This window comes from Dama dama, chromosome 9, assembly GCF_033118175.1.
Source record: "Dama dama isolate Ldn47 chromosome 9, ASM3311817v1, whole genome shotgun sequence".
Classification (NCBI taxonomy): Eukaryota; Metazoa; Chordata; class Mammalia; order Artiodactyla; family Cervidae; genus Dama; species Dama dama.
The window spans coordinates 24,514,185-24,528,987 of record NC_083689.1 but is presented as its reverse complement, the minus strand read 5'-3'; positions in this window follow the sequence as shown (position 1 = coordinate 24,528,987).

Here is a 14,803-nt window from a genome sequence, read left to right as displayed (position 1 = left end):
GCTGAGACCCAGAGTGACATACAGCCTGAGTGATACCCCCACCCCTAGGATGCCCGGGGATTAGCACGTGCATGCAAACACATACACACACAGAGCAACTCCATCTGAAGAGGGCGGGGGTCAGTCTGCAGTCCCTCCCTATTCTTTCCTGCTTCCTTGTTCTTCCTCGTTCCCACCCATCCCCTGCTCCCGGGTGCCAGGTTCCCAAGCTCCGCGGCTGCTCTGGGATGGAGTGGGGTGAGGGGCGTCGCGGAGGAGCCTATGACCTTCTTGCACACGTGTGCGCGCCTGCCCCAGGCGTGAGCGCGCAATTGCCTGCGTGCAGGCCCGGGATGGCGTTTGTATCAACGCGTACACAGCAGGCGCACCATAAGTGCCTTTGGGTCCGCTGCCGGGGCAGAGGATGGGCAGAGTTCAGGCCCGAGGGGGAAGGGCAATTGCAGAGCTCGGGATTCGAATCTCGTTTTGGCGGTTAACCAGCTACCGGTGTGCGCAAGCTTGACTCAGTTTCCCCCTCCGCAAAAGGGAAAGTCTAACCACCCTCCCACGTGGCGAGGCGAAGCTGATAATACACCAGAGAGCTGGGCCCGGAGAACGCTTATTACCCCTTCCCTCCACCCCGCCCTCCCGCCAGACACTGGGCGGGGGGCGCTGACCCAGGCCCCAGACGCCCCTCCCTTCCCAGCAGGCAGGAGTCCCGGCTTCCTCGATCCTTAAATTGGATAATTGGAGACAGAGGCGGGTGTGTGTGAGACAGAAATCCCCGAGTGGGCGAAATGCAGAAACCTGTCCCCCGAGTTTCCCCAAGTCCCGACCCTCACCCGCGCCCCGCGGGTGCGTCCTGGGCGCGCAGCCTCAGCGCCCGCCACCGACCCCCTCCTGTGCCCCGCGGTGCCAGCCTCCCTGTGGTGCCTGCCAGGCGCGGTGTCTGCGGCTGCCCCGGCGTAGAGGGGGGGGTGTCCAGGCCGGCGGCGGCCCCAGCGGCGTCTCCCCCCTCAGGCCCTGGCGGCGGGCGGCCGGGCCGAAGGCGGGGCGTCTGCACAGACCCTCCTTTTGTGAGCGGCGCCTTCCCCGGGCGGCCTGGCGCGCAGGGCCCGGGCACTGCGCCAGCCCCGGAATAGCCTCCCTGCCCCGCCGGCCGCCCCACGCCCCGCCGGAGCCGCCTGACCTGCCGGGCTAGGCGCGGGGGTGGGGAGCCGGCCGCGGAGGCGCGGGGCTGCGCGCGTGAGGCCTGCGGTGTGGAGCTCCTCTCGGCTGCAGACGCCCACGGGGATCATCCCCGGTCCGATCTGCGTGCAGGGCCTTCTGTGGGCAGCCCCCTCTCCTCCCTGCAAATGCTACTGTGGGCGGCCCTCCTTCCGAGCGCAAGGCTTACTGCGCGCGGGCACCCACCTGCCTGCAAACACCTGCAAGAGGCCCGCCCTCCCTGCGCGCGTCGCCCACGGTATGCAGATACTGACGTTAAACAGCACTGTACGTGGCACCTGGCACCTGAGTGCGTGCCTGCACCCACTGTGCACAGGCATGACAGGCTCACCAAGGCCTATCAGCAGGCACCGAGACGACTGTGCCCTCCAACACCCGCGCCTGCGCAGGCCCCAGGAGCAGATGGAAACCCTGTGGTCGCATACCTTCACAGGCAAGCACCACGTGAGGGCCCCAAGACTGCAAACTCTTCCCCAGGTCAAACGTTCTCTGTACAGACCTCCGACCCCAGGCAGATTTGGGGTGGGGGGCACCCCCTTAAGAGCTGGGACCCTCTGCAAGGGGCCCCTGTGCGTGCCTCAGTTTCCCCTCCTGAGTCTCTGCTGGTTCTGGCTGTGAGGGGCTCCGAAGGAGGGAGAGGAAGCCGGCTGCACACTCCCCACTCCACCTGTGGGTCTGGGCAGTGGACACAGGCCGGCAAGGCTGGGGGCAGGGCCTCTCCCCATCAGCTTCCTGGAAGCCCAGGGGGCAGGTGCAAAGGCAGGCAGGCTCCGCAGGCAGCTCGCCAGCGGGTGGCTTCCCTGAAACTGGGCACAGCAGCTGGGAGAGGTTTCCGGGCCCGCCTGGCCCCACCTGGCCCCGGGCACTCTCGGCAGATGGGTGGGGCCAGCGGGCAGTGCCAAGGAGGAGCCTGGCTTGGCCTGCACATGCCTGCACAGGAGCCACTGAGGACGCTCAGGTACGGGCGTGTGTGCACATACACACACGCCTGTTGGGCCTGTATGTGTGAACCCTGCAGCCCATGGCCAACATGCGTGCTGTGCACACACACAGGCTTGCATTCACTTGTGGGTTGTATGCTAACCACACGACACAGGCGATGGCCCCCGGGGCTGTGTTCGGCCTTAGCTCCTGTGTTCTTCAGCATCAGTTGTGTGGCTCTGGCTAAGTATTTGTGGAGTGAGCCATAGTAAGTGGAAACATCATTATGCAATGATGTACCAAGTGTTCATCAAGTGCTGGGCACTTGTACCTCCGGGAACAACAGAAAGATCCCTGGACTGACAGTCTAGACATGTATGCAGGGTGTGAACAAGTTCACACCTGTGCACACTTGGGGGTACCGTGCACATGGATCAGGAAAGACCCGAGGTCACCTTAATTCATTCACCTGCAGAAACCAGAGTCAGGTATGCACCCACTGGCCTTGCGGAGAAATACTTTGCTGGGCACACAATTTCCCCTCTTCTCTGCCTGAAATCTGCTTGTGTTCTCCATCCGCCAGCCTGCTCCGGACCTGCCCTCCCTAGGTCCCTGGGAGTCCACACCTGGGTTTGGAGGGGCTCTTCTGGGCATGATGAACCCTGCCCCTGACCTTATGAACATCTATTACCAGGTGGCACTGCGGCCTGGATTTCCACCCTTTGAAATTCTTCTCAGTCTTAGGTTATGTCTGCAGAAGCCTCCAGAAAAACACACTGTCAGAGTTGGCAGGGTCAGAGCTGTGCAGAGTTGGAGGGGCTTGGAGAGGTGGCTCCTGGATCCCCCCAGAAACCGTCCTTCCATTTTTCAGCTTGGCAAACTGAGGCCCAGAGGGAAAGGGGAACTGTGAGAAGCGGATGCCGCCGGGCCCCGCTTGCCCCTCTTTCAGCCCAAACAGTAGGTTCCCACGGCCAGCAGCCAGGGTGGGGACAGGAAGGTAGGGACCACGCCAGGGGGAGGCAGGGAGGAAGCCTGGGGGGAGATGACCTGTCTGCGTCCTGGAGACAGAGAGTGAGGCTAGCAGTCCAGAAACGCCCACCTTGGCAGACAGACAGACAGACAGACAGACAGACAGACACACACACACACACACACACACACACACACACACACACACACACACACGGTGACAGAGACCCAATCTGGGACACACAGACAAGCGTCCCCTTCCTGTCTTGGTTCAGAGGCTTCCTCCCCAGCCTCCAGATGGGGCTCCTGGGGTTCCTGCCCTGCCAGTGTGTGTGTGTGTGTGTGTGTGTGTAAGTGACATGCATGTGTATGGTTTTGTGTGTATGAGTGTACATGTGGGTTTTTTGTGTGTAATTGTGTGTGTGGGCACTTGTGTAGCTGTGTGTGCATGTTTTTGTGGGCGTCCATGTGTGCATTTGTATGAACACACGTGTGCTTCCATGTGTATTTACAAGTGTGCATGCATGTGTGTGTGTGTGGATGTGTTTTGTGCGTGTTTCTATGCCCATGTATATTTTGGGGGCCACATCTTGCGGCTTACGAAACCTTTGTTCCCCAACACCAGGGATCGAACCAGTGCCCCCTGCAGTGCTCAGCATCCTAACCACTGGACCACCAGGGAAGTCCCTAGCATATGTATTTTTGTACGTATGTCCACACACGTGCGTTCGTGCTCATGTGTTTGTGTGTTGTGTATGTGCTCACAGATGTGTGTGTGTGTTGGAGAGGGAGGCTCCAGTGCTCCGGGTGTCCTCAAGACCCAAGCTTCGTATTTGGGGACCTAGGGTTTGAGGCTACTTGCACACACACAGACACATGCACAGACACAAGCAGCAGCAACAAGGGCAATGATAGTAACAGCTGGCGTCTACTGTTGCTTTACTAAGTAATGGACACTTTTCTAAACACCTTTCTTTCAGGTCTTCCCTGGTGGTCCAGTGGTTAGGACTCTGACTTCCAATGCAGGATGCTACAAGGGCCAAAACACATAAAACAGAAGCAATATTGTAACAAGTTCAATAAAGACTTTAAAAATGGTCCATTTCAAAAAAATACCTTTAAAAAAAATCTAACTTTTTTTTTGAAGGCAAGTGTATAGAAGTCTAATTTGTAAACAGTAAGTTTATACTTTTTAGGTGTGTGATTTGGTGAGTGTGGACAAAAGGATACAGTTGTATAACCCTTACATAATCAAGGCTGAGACTTCCTTTCCTGAGCTTTGGTTGTCCAGCCCCTCCCCTACAACCAGCCCCTGCCACCACCCATCTCTCCTGTCCCTAGGATTCAGCCTTTTTCAGGAAGTCACATACACAGGATCACACAGTATCCAGCCTTCTGAGTCTGGCCCTTGAACTTAGCACAGGGCAGCTGAGATCCATCACGTTGCTGCCTGTGTAAGCAGTTTGTCCCCTTAAAAAAAAAAAAAAAGATTACCATTCAGATGCCATGAAATTCACCCCTTTGAAGGGTATAATTCAGTGGCTTTTAGTGGATTCAGACTTGGGCAACCATCATCTCTAATTCCAAAATACTTTTATCACCCCCTAGAACCAGCCGGGTCCCACAAGCAGGCACTCCCCAGGCCTCCCTGCCACCCCTGACAACCAGGAACCCACTCTTTGTGTCTGTGGATCGGCCTGTTCTGGACATTTCCTATCAATAGGATCGCATCCTGTGTGGCCTTCTGTGTCTGCTTCTCTTACTGAGGGTCAATATTTCAAAGTCAGTTTGTTTTATTGCTGGCTAGTATTTTATGTATGGCCTGACCTGTTTACCTGTTCACTTGGGATAGATAACTGCGGTTGTTTACAGTTTCTGGTGATAAAGAATAAAGCTGCTAGTGGGGTCTGGGTGTGGACCCAAGTAATCATTTCTCTTGAGTATACCCAGGAGTGGAGTCACTGGGCCCCCTCCCGTGGGTAAACACATTTATTAATTTATTCCCCATAATATAGGAGGTGAGAACTATTATTGATCCATCTCATACATAAGGGGAGTGAACGCTTCCACAGATCTCTCACACATGCACTCGCGCGCACACACACACACACCCCTGCAGGCTGGGATCTTGCCTCCAACACCCACTGGAGACCCGCCAGGTCCCACGCACATGTCCAGGGCTCCCCATGGCGCATACTGCACGCAGCGCGGTTGTCACGCCCTACACCCCCAGAACAGACGCCGGTGGGGCCTGCAGACCCAGACGTGCTGCAGACACACTGCGATTTGTTCATCTTTCCAGCCAACCCGTCTAGTCCTGACAGTAATTAGCTCCCAGACTGGCGCGGAGACGGTGAACAGGCTCAGAGTCATCGCGGCGGCCCCACGCCCACAGGCCACCGGCACTCGGCAGTGTGTGTGCGTCCAGGCTGGGCCCCTACCTCCCCACCCCAGGTAACACAGGCCCTGGTGGGTATGAGATGGATTATATTATGTATGAGATGGATCCCAGGCGAGGGATTCCCACCCACCCCCTAGAGCTAGCCGGGTTCCCGCACGCAGGTCTACGGTCCCTTCCACACGAGATCATGCCCGTGAACTTGTGCACGCCCGCACCCCGCAAGCGCGTGTCCCTGCGGGCGCCCGGGGCACTCCGCGCTTCGGGACCGTGCACGCGCGCTCCCCGGACCCGCGTTGGCAGTGGGTGGGGGTGGTGGAATGGGAGGGGCCCAGTAGGATCACGCCGCGCCCCGCCCCGCCGCCCGGGCCGGAAGACCTGCGGCGGCAGCGGGCGCTGGCGTCACGGGTTTCCATTGGGGCCTCCGCGCGGGGGCCGGGATTCCCTGGCGCAGAAACGCCTGTGACGGCGGCGCCGGCCTGCGTCGGCCGCGCGGGGAGGCTGGACCCGGCTGGGATGACATCAGCCCCAGCGTTTGTGGAGCCGGCCTGGGCGGGGAGGGGGAACCGGAGAAATGAAAGTGACACGTGCGCTGCGCCTGGTACCTGCCCGGCCGCGGGCTGAGCGCTGGGCTCCGACCGGCCCTGAGCGCGACCAAGGTCCCCACTTCACAGATGCGGAAACTGAGGCGCGGGCCCTCATCTGTGAGACTTGCCTGCCTGAGGGATAGGCCGTGGCTCAGTCCGGAGTGAGGGGCCGGGGCTGGAAGACCTCTTTGCCCAGCGCCTTCTGGGGTCCGGACCCCTCAACTGCTTGTCTCCCTCTCTTTTCCGCAGCAAGCGGGCTCAGAGAGGCCTGGGTTATCCTGGCGCCACCCAACAAGTCTGGCAGTCAAGCCAGATCTGTCCACGCTGTTGGTCTCTCCCCAGTCCTGGCCCCTGCGGTGGCCAGAGGCGGTGCCCGCGTCTGAGCCCGGGCGCCCCGGCTGGCCGGCGGGGTGTGCCCACCGGCTGGCTGCCTCTGTGTTGAGGACAGGACGAATGGACTCTAAAAATAGCCTGGGAGGAGGCGAGCGCTATTTTTAGCCTACGTGACTCGGGCCCTCCCAGTTCCCGGGTCAGCAGCCCTCGGGCCAGGGCAGTGAGGAGGTGGAGGGGACTCCAGTTTCCACGGTCCCTACGGCTCCTGGGCATCCCGACCCCGCTAAGTCCCTGGATCGCCCACCAGGGAAGCCCCTTCTGCGCACAGCCAGTCCTATATGTACCGGCTGGGAAGAAACTGGACCTGCGGCGGGGGGCGGCGGGGAGGGGCTGCCCGAGGCCACCTTTCTTGAAGTCCCACCCCCTTCTCGAGCTGCCCTGGCCTTTTGTTAGGCGAGGAGGCTGCTTTCTATTTTGGGAAGGTGTTAGAATAAATTCCCTGGCTAAAAATAGCCGGTTTGGGGATTCCTCCACCCAGGCTAGCCGCCCCGCCTCTCCTCCTCCTCTTCCTCCTGGCTGACCCAAGGCTCGCGTGGATTTTAAAGGGCAGACGGGGACACACAGCCCGCAGGAATGTGTGTGTGTGGGGGGTGGGAGGGGGTCCTCCCTTGGGGCAAACCTGGATTGGAGAGGACCCTCCTTCCACCCACCCCCCCCCCCCCCCCGGGTTTCCTGGTTGTGGGGGAGGGGCCTCTCAAGGGCGTTCCCACGTTCCAGGTGAGCCAGACGTTCCGGGCTCTCGGAATCTATGACATCCCACATCTGAATTCCATCTCCAGGACAGGGTGGGGTTCCCCACACTCACCTTTCACCTCCTCTCAGGGTTGTGACTCGTCTGCTTTGCTGAGAATAGGTCTTGATCTCCACACTCTGGCAGGGGGACTTTCATGTCCCCTAGAGGAATATCTGCTTGGGGTAGCGTACACCGAGGTACAGAGGACCCAGGGCAGGAGTGGGACCCATCTAACGCTCCTTCCCTGATGGTTTTACTCTCTCCAGCTTAACCGCTGAGCAACCTTGGAGTACTGACTCCATCTCTCTGTGCCTCAGTTGCCTCCTTCAGGAAAACAGGGTAATAACCACAATAGAGTTATTGTAAAAATGTGAGTGAAGAGATGAAAGAGCGTAGAACAGTCCTGGCAAGTGATGGAACGGGTGGTCCCAGAAAGGATGCTGTGATGGGATGGCTGGAGCCAACAGGAACATTTTGGCTTCTGGCTGGCTCACAGTCTTTGAGGGTCTCAGGAGTGACCCTGTGCTACAGATCAGGAAACTGAGGCCCTGGGATCATTTCACGGGCCAAGGGTCTCATGACACATGGGAGGCCAGCACGGTGTCCTGACGCTTTGGGCTCTGACCTAGGTCTTATTCCAAAGCTGCCTTTTGCATTCCTTCATCCGTTCCTTCTCTCACTCAGCAAATCCTTTTTGGGCATTGTAGGAGTTTCCTATTGCTACTGTAATGTCAACACAAACAACACAGATTTATTCTCTTAAAGTCCTGGAGGTCAGGAGTTGGAAGTCCCTCTTACTGGACTAAAGTCAAGGTTTCCGCAAGGCCAGCCACGTGTCTTCTGGAGGCTCTCAGGCAGAATCCATTTTCTTGCCTTGTCCAGCTTCTAGAGAGTGTCCCATCCCTCCATTTATGGTCCTGGATCACACGCTCTTTCTATTTCTTCGGGCATCATATAACCTTCTCTGAGTTGCCTGCCTCTCTCTCACTTTCTCTCATAGGGACCTCGTGATGACTTGGGCTCCTCCAGGGAATCCAGGATCATTCCCATCTCAGATAATCTTTAATCCCATCAGCAAAATCTGGAAAATAGTCTGGCAATAGAATGGGACATCTTTGCAGAGAGGGGGCTTATTCAGCCTATTACAGTTACCTGTCTTTGGCCAGACCCTGCTGGGTGCTGGACAATGAGACACAAAAGCTGGCAGGTGCTTGCGCTTGTGGATCACCAGGATTCATGGCAACATCCATCAGCTGGTCACAATGATGAACACATGATTATAAATAGGCTTGCCAGATAAAATACAAGACACCTGGTTAAATTTGGCATTATGGATAAACAACATTTTTTTCATATGCTACTAGTATATTTAATACAGTACTTGGGACATACAGGTAAAATAATTTTTTAAAAAGTATATATGTATTTCTCATTTAATATCTGAGTCATAAAAACATAACTGTATAGTCCTCTCATGGGTGATTAAACCACAAGTTATAACTTGGCAGGGAAGGGTCTTAAGGGTAACCAATAATCCAACACGTGTGTTAGAATAACAGTGACCTGGGTGTGGAGAAAGAGACTAGGTACATACGCAAGTTTCGCACCCAGGAGCTCACTTACTGGTTTTCCAGAGGTTTCTTACCGCACTGCCCAGCCTCCGGGTGGGCGGGCCCTGTGCTGAAGCTCCGCCCCTTGAGCCTGTACAGGAGCTTCCTCTCTGAGAGGCTTGGCCAATCAGAAGGCGAATCTTAACAAGGGTCTGAGGATGCGCGTGCCCCCTAACTCTAGTGCCTTCTGCGCAGCCTCGAAGGGGTGGGGCCTGGAGGTAGGCGGGGTTTCGCTCTGGCTTCCCGCGAAATTGGCTCTGGCAGGCACCGCGGGGACAATTTTGGAGGGGAGCAAGGGCTGGTCGAGCTTGGGGCGATGGACGCCCGCAACGGCCCCTCCCAGGCCTGAGGCCGGAGGGCTCGGCCCCTCAGGCCCAGGAAACAAAGCGCCCCTTCTGAGAAGAGGCCGGGTCCTCTTATGCGGCTGCCCATCTTCGGAGAAATGGGCAGGAAATGGAAAGGAAGTGGCGGTGGGCCAAGGGGGCCTAGGTGCTGGGATCGAAGGAGGAGCTGCCTAAACTCACCCTCCCTGACCTTCGCCCTCGATCACAGCGGCCATGACAGCGGGCGATGTCCTATGTTTATTTTTCACTTTTCCTGTAGTGCTGGGTGATACTTGCAGGCCTCTTGCGTCTGTCTGAAAGAGGGGAGTCTGGCAGGGGAGATAAGGCCCAGGAACAGAGAAGTGCCCCCGGGACTTAAAAGAGACAGTGATCACTTAGTTGATACCGACCTGGGTCCTGGGACTCTTTGGTCAATAGAAATTGATAAGAGGCCAGAGGAGGAATTCAGGCAAGGCTTTATTGAGACTTGTGTGGTATCCCCAGGCAGGGAGAATAAGGAACAGTTCCTTTGCAGGATCCCTGAAGGGTGAACTGGTCCCTTGGTGGTGCTGTGTGCGGGGATCCTGCCCCCTTTTCTCTAGCACCTCAGAAGTGGCAGTTGGGTTTTGGCCTTTTGTACCTTTTGTTCCTAATTTGCCCAGCTGCACATGTGTGCAGTTAATTTTTAGTCCGTTGTAGTTTCTCTGTCTTCTGTTGCTATAGGAGACAGGTTTCCAGGATCAAATCACAGATCCCTGACTATCTTGTTTGACCCACAAGCCAGTGGGATGTCAAGGGCATTACAGCATCTTAAACTGTCAGCCAGATGTTCTACATGTTGGATGCTTACTATGTACTTTACACCTATTAAATATCTTCATAACAACCTCCATGCTACTAATTATCCTTGTTTTTCAGGCAGGGAAATGGAGACTCAGAGAATTGAGTTGCAGAAGTCCCGCAGCTAACCTGGTGGTGGAACCTGTCCCGCTTGTTTGTTTTTCATCTCAGGGCACTGCCTCTGGTTGGGCTGCTCTCTGAGGCCGTGCAGACCCATTGCCCAGCTGTGCCCTTGTCCCCACCCTCCCGAGCAGTCACAACTGTTACAGGAAGATACTGGGTTCCAGGCTCTTGGGCCCTTCGGATCTGAGGTTCCTTCTGAAATCAGAGAACCTCCAGGAGCCCACAGAGGGAATGTCTCAAAGTGTGCTGGCCAGGAAGGAGACCAGACATGAAGGGCACTTCCTCTCTGCTCCAAAGGTGGCCAGGATGAGGCTGGCAGAGGATCAAGGGAAACAGGAGTGTTGGGTGAAGGGGGGCTTCCACTACTTCCTCCCAGTGGAAGAATGATGCTGGGAGAGCAGTTGCTTGACCCAAGGCTCAAGCTTTGTCTTTCTTTAACCCCTAAGCCTTGCACCCAGATGGGGGGACTGCAATTCTGACCCCAGGTTGCAATTCTGACCCCAGACAGTGTGCCCAGACTATCCTGTGAAACTTTGAGCCCCTGGTCTGAGAATTCCTCTTCTCTGGGGCAGCTGCACGTGGCTTTGAGCTTCCTTTGAGCACAGGGACCTGAGTGTTTGCCAGACTCATCTAGATTCTCCTGATAACATGGGGAGTGGGTTGGGGGCTGTGAATGCAGAGTTTTTCCCTAATGTTCTGTCGAGTGGAAACGCCCCCTTCTGCTTATAGCTGACCTCCTACTTAGGACTGGAGGCTCTTGAAGAGGATGTGTCACACGCACTTGTGCTCAACCTGTGGTTATACGTTTTCTCTATAATAGGAGGTGAGTTAACAGGCATCACTGAGACTGGCTATGGAAACCGAATGTATAAGAAAGATGGGACCCTAAACACCTGCTGGTTGGCCCAGCCTCCACACCACCACTTCGCTTAGGTGTGAGACGCAGACTGTGTTCTGACCACGGGGAAGATGCCTTTGTCCGCGGTGGGTTTGGAATTCTTCCCAGAGTGATTAATTCTAGTGAGAAAGAGCCCTGCGTTTCTAGAGCTGGCTCTCCAGTGAGGCCTTGCATCATTCTTTCCACTGTAAACTGTGCGACTGGCTTCTCCTGATCAGCCACACGTGTACCGCAGAAAGGGCTGGGCCTGACGTGGCCACCCAGGGGCATCACCCTCGTCCTGGAGGTTTTGCTGCCGCCTCCAAAGCCCCTGTCAAGTGGGATGCTGGTCCCTCATCTCTTGGGCGCTCTCGGGGAGACTGCATCCTGAGCCACCTCATTGGCTGCCTGGGCTCTAGCACAGACCACTCAGCAGGGCTGGGAACCGGCGAGGGGCCGGGCTTCGGAGGCGGGACCACCCCAGGGGGAGGGGCTTGAGGCTGGCCGCGAGTCAAAGGCGGAAGTGCAGATAAACAGGATTCGAGTCATCGCTTAGATAAGCACTTTTGCTTCTGCACCACAACCTCCTGGAAAGCTTGCTTACCCTTTCCTGAGCACAAAAACAAACTTTCTAATCATAAGTAACATGCGTGCGACGTGAAGTCTGGCTGGTAGGACTTGTTATCTTTCTCTCATTGATGTCATCCAGCTTCCGAAAGTCTCTCTTAAGTAGAGGCTACTGGTTCATGTGTAGAAGAATGTTGGATATGAAAACTCAAGAGGGATGGGGCTGTGGGGCAGGTGGGCATGGAGATGTGATGCCCGCAGCCCTTCAAGGAGGGAGGGACGAGTTACCCTGGCTTCTGGAGTGTTGTCAGCGGACACCCTTCAGCTGTCAGCTCCTTTAGGAGATGCAGAGAGCTGCCCGGCCCCAGGTCCCTGCCTTCTGGATGGAGCTAGAGAGGCCTGCCTTTGGGTTCAACAGGGGAGTTTCTGCAAGACTGTCCCAGCTCCAGGGCTCCTCTGGGGTAGCCTGAAGCCCCCTCCTTTCTCCTCCACATGTGGTGACCCCAGAAGTCCTTTCTGATAAGCACTGTGAACGCAAGGCAGACTGTTCCCATGAGAACCCACCCTGCCCCTGTAACACAGGGACAACTGTGCATGCGTGTGTGTGTGTGTGTGTGTGTGTGTGTGTGTGTGTGAACTTGACATTATGGAAATGGTGAGAACAGACACAGAAAACAGACCTGTGGTTGCCAAGGGGGAGGCGGTGGAGGGAGGGAGAGATGGGAGTTTGGGGTTGGCAGAGGCAAACTATTATATGTAGGATGGATAAGCAGCAAGGTCTTACTGGATAGTGCAGAGAACTATATTCAATAGCCTGTGATAAACCGTAATGGAAAAGAATATTAAGAAAGAACATACATGTGTGTGTGTCTGTGTGTGTGTATAGGTGGAGCTAGTGATGAAGAACCCGCCTGCCAATGCAGGAGACAGAAGATCTCCTAGAGAAGGGCATGGCAACCCACTCGAGTAGTCTTGACCTGGAGAACCCCATGGACAGAGGAGTCTGGTGGGCTACAGTCCATGGGGTCACACAGAGTCAGACACAACTGAAGCAACTTAGCACGCACATAACTGAATCACTGTGCTGCACGGCAGAATTAACACATTGTAAGTCAGCTACAACAGAAGTTTTTAAAACCTTGTACAGCTCAGGGAACCTTACTCAGTGTACTGTGGTCACCCACATGGGAGGGAAATCCAAAAACGGGGCTATGTATTTGTATAGCTGATTCACTTTGCCGTACAGTAGAAACTAACACAGCACTGCAAAGCAACTATACTCCAACACAAATTAATTTAAAAAATTTTAAATTAATTAAAAATAATTTTTAAAATGATTTAAAATTAAAAATAATTTAAAAATTAATTTTTAAAAATTTACTTATTTTCTTACTTGACACAAAAAAAGAAATGTTGAAAGAATAATAGCACTTGTCTTCCAGAACTATCACAGGATCTTGACAGTCCCTAAGGTTTTTTTTTAATATTTTGAGCTACTGTTATCAGTGTTAAGTTTCGTCTTGGTTGTGGCTTGTTCCTCTTATCATCATGAAGAAACCCTGAAGGTCTCACTTTATGTTTTTGGTCTTGCTCTCAGCTCTGAAAAACCAAGCGCCCGTGGTTAGAGTGACTTGCCCAAGCTCCCCAGGAGGCCAAGCAGGTTCCACTTGTTGAGGTTTTTCAATGTATTGAAAGGACAAAGAGGAAGAAATGTAAAAACAGGATGAAGAAATTGTATAAGAGAAAAATGTAGAGAAAATGGAATACACGATTCAAGAAGTGATGAGAGGATTTCTAGATACAGCAGACAGGAATTCATTGAGCTATGGTCGGGTGACTGGCTGCAGATTTAAAATTGAGTGATAGATCTGATCTTTAAATATTTATTTATTTGGCTGCACTGGGTCTTAGTTGTAAAACATGGGATCTTTTAGCTGCAGCTTGTGAACTCTTAGTTGCAGCATTTGGGATCTAGTTCCCTGACCAGGGATGGAACCTGGGCCCCCTGAACTGCGAGCTCAGAGTCTTAACCATTGGACCAGCAGGGAAGTCCCAGATCTGGTCTTTCAGTCCTGTCAGTTGATGCCTCTCATGTCGTTTCTTTTGGCTAGAGCATCAGGGTCTCAAGAGGCTCTAAGGCCAGTTACAGAGGTGGATATAGGGTCTGGCACCTTAATTCTGTGCTCTCGCCTCCATGTTCATGTCCCATTCTGCACTGCTCAGCGTTTTGTGTTGATAAATCAAAAGAACAAATAAGTATGATGTGTTTGAATGAACCTTGTGTTACGGACTTGGCTATGGAGACTGCCATGACGATGTGATGGTTCTATCCCTGAACATCCTAGTTAAAGATGAGCCCTGGTGGTCCAGAGGTTAAGACTCTGAACTTTGGGGCTTCCCTGGTTAAGCATCCACCTTGCGGTGTAAGGGACACCAGTTCGATCCTTGGTCTGGGAAGATCCTACATGCCAAAGAGCAGCTCAGCCCGTGTGGTACAACTGCTGAGCCTGTGCTCCAGAGCCCGCGAGCTGAAACTAGTGAGCCCACATGCTGCGACTACTGAAGCCGGCACGCCTAGAGCCCGTGCTCTGCAGGAAGAGTAGTCACTGCAATGAGAAGCCCACACTCTGCAACGACGAGCAGCCCCCACTCGCCACAACTAGGGAAAGCCCACATGCAGCAACAGAGACCCACCACAGTAAAAAAAAAAAAAAAAAAAAAAAGAAATCTTAAGCAAAGACTCTGCACTTCCACTGCAGGGGACACGGGTTCCATCCCCGGTCAGGGAACTGAGGTCCTGCATGTCGTACAGCCAAAAAATAAGTAAAGTAAATTTAAGTAAGCATCTTTAGGGGAAAAGACAAGATTTAACTCTTTGTGATGTGCTGTGAGGTGGGGCCAAGAGCCCCTCCTCTTCTTCCTGGGTGTCTGGGTGATGGAGAGCAGGAAGGGGCGAGATTAAGATTTTCCCAGGCTCCAAGTTCTCAGAGGAGCATGGTGCTTTCCCACGACCCTCAAACCTTGGGGCCCATGGCTCACACGTGCCAGAACCTCAGATAGCTTCCCTCTGAATTCTCTAACTGGCTTCCCTGGTGGCTCAGTGGTAAGCAATCCACCTGCCAATGCAGGAGGTGCGGGCTCGATTCCTGAGTTGGGAAGATCCGCTGGAGAAGGGACTGTCTACCCACTCCAGTGAAATTCCATGGACAGAGGAGCCTGGTGGGTTACAGCCCATGGGGTCACAAAAGAGTCGGAC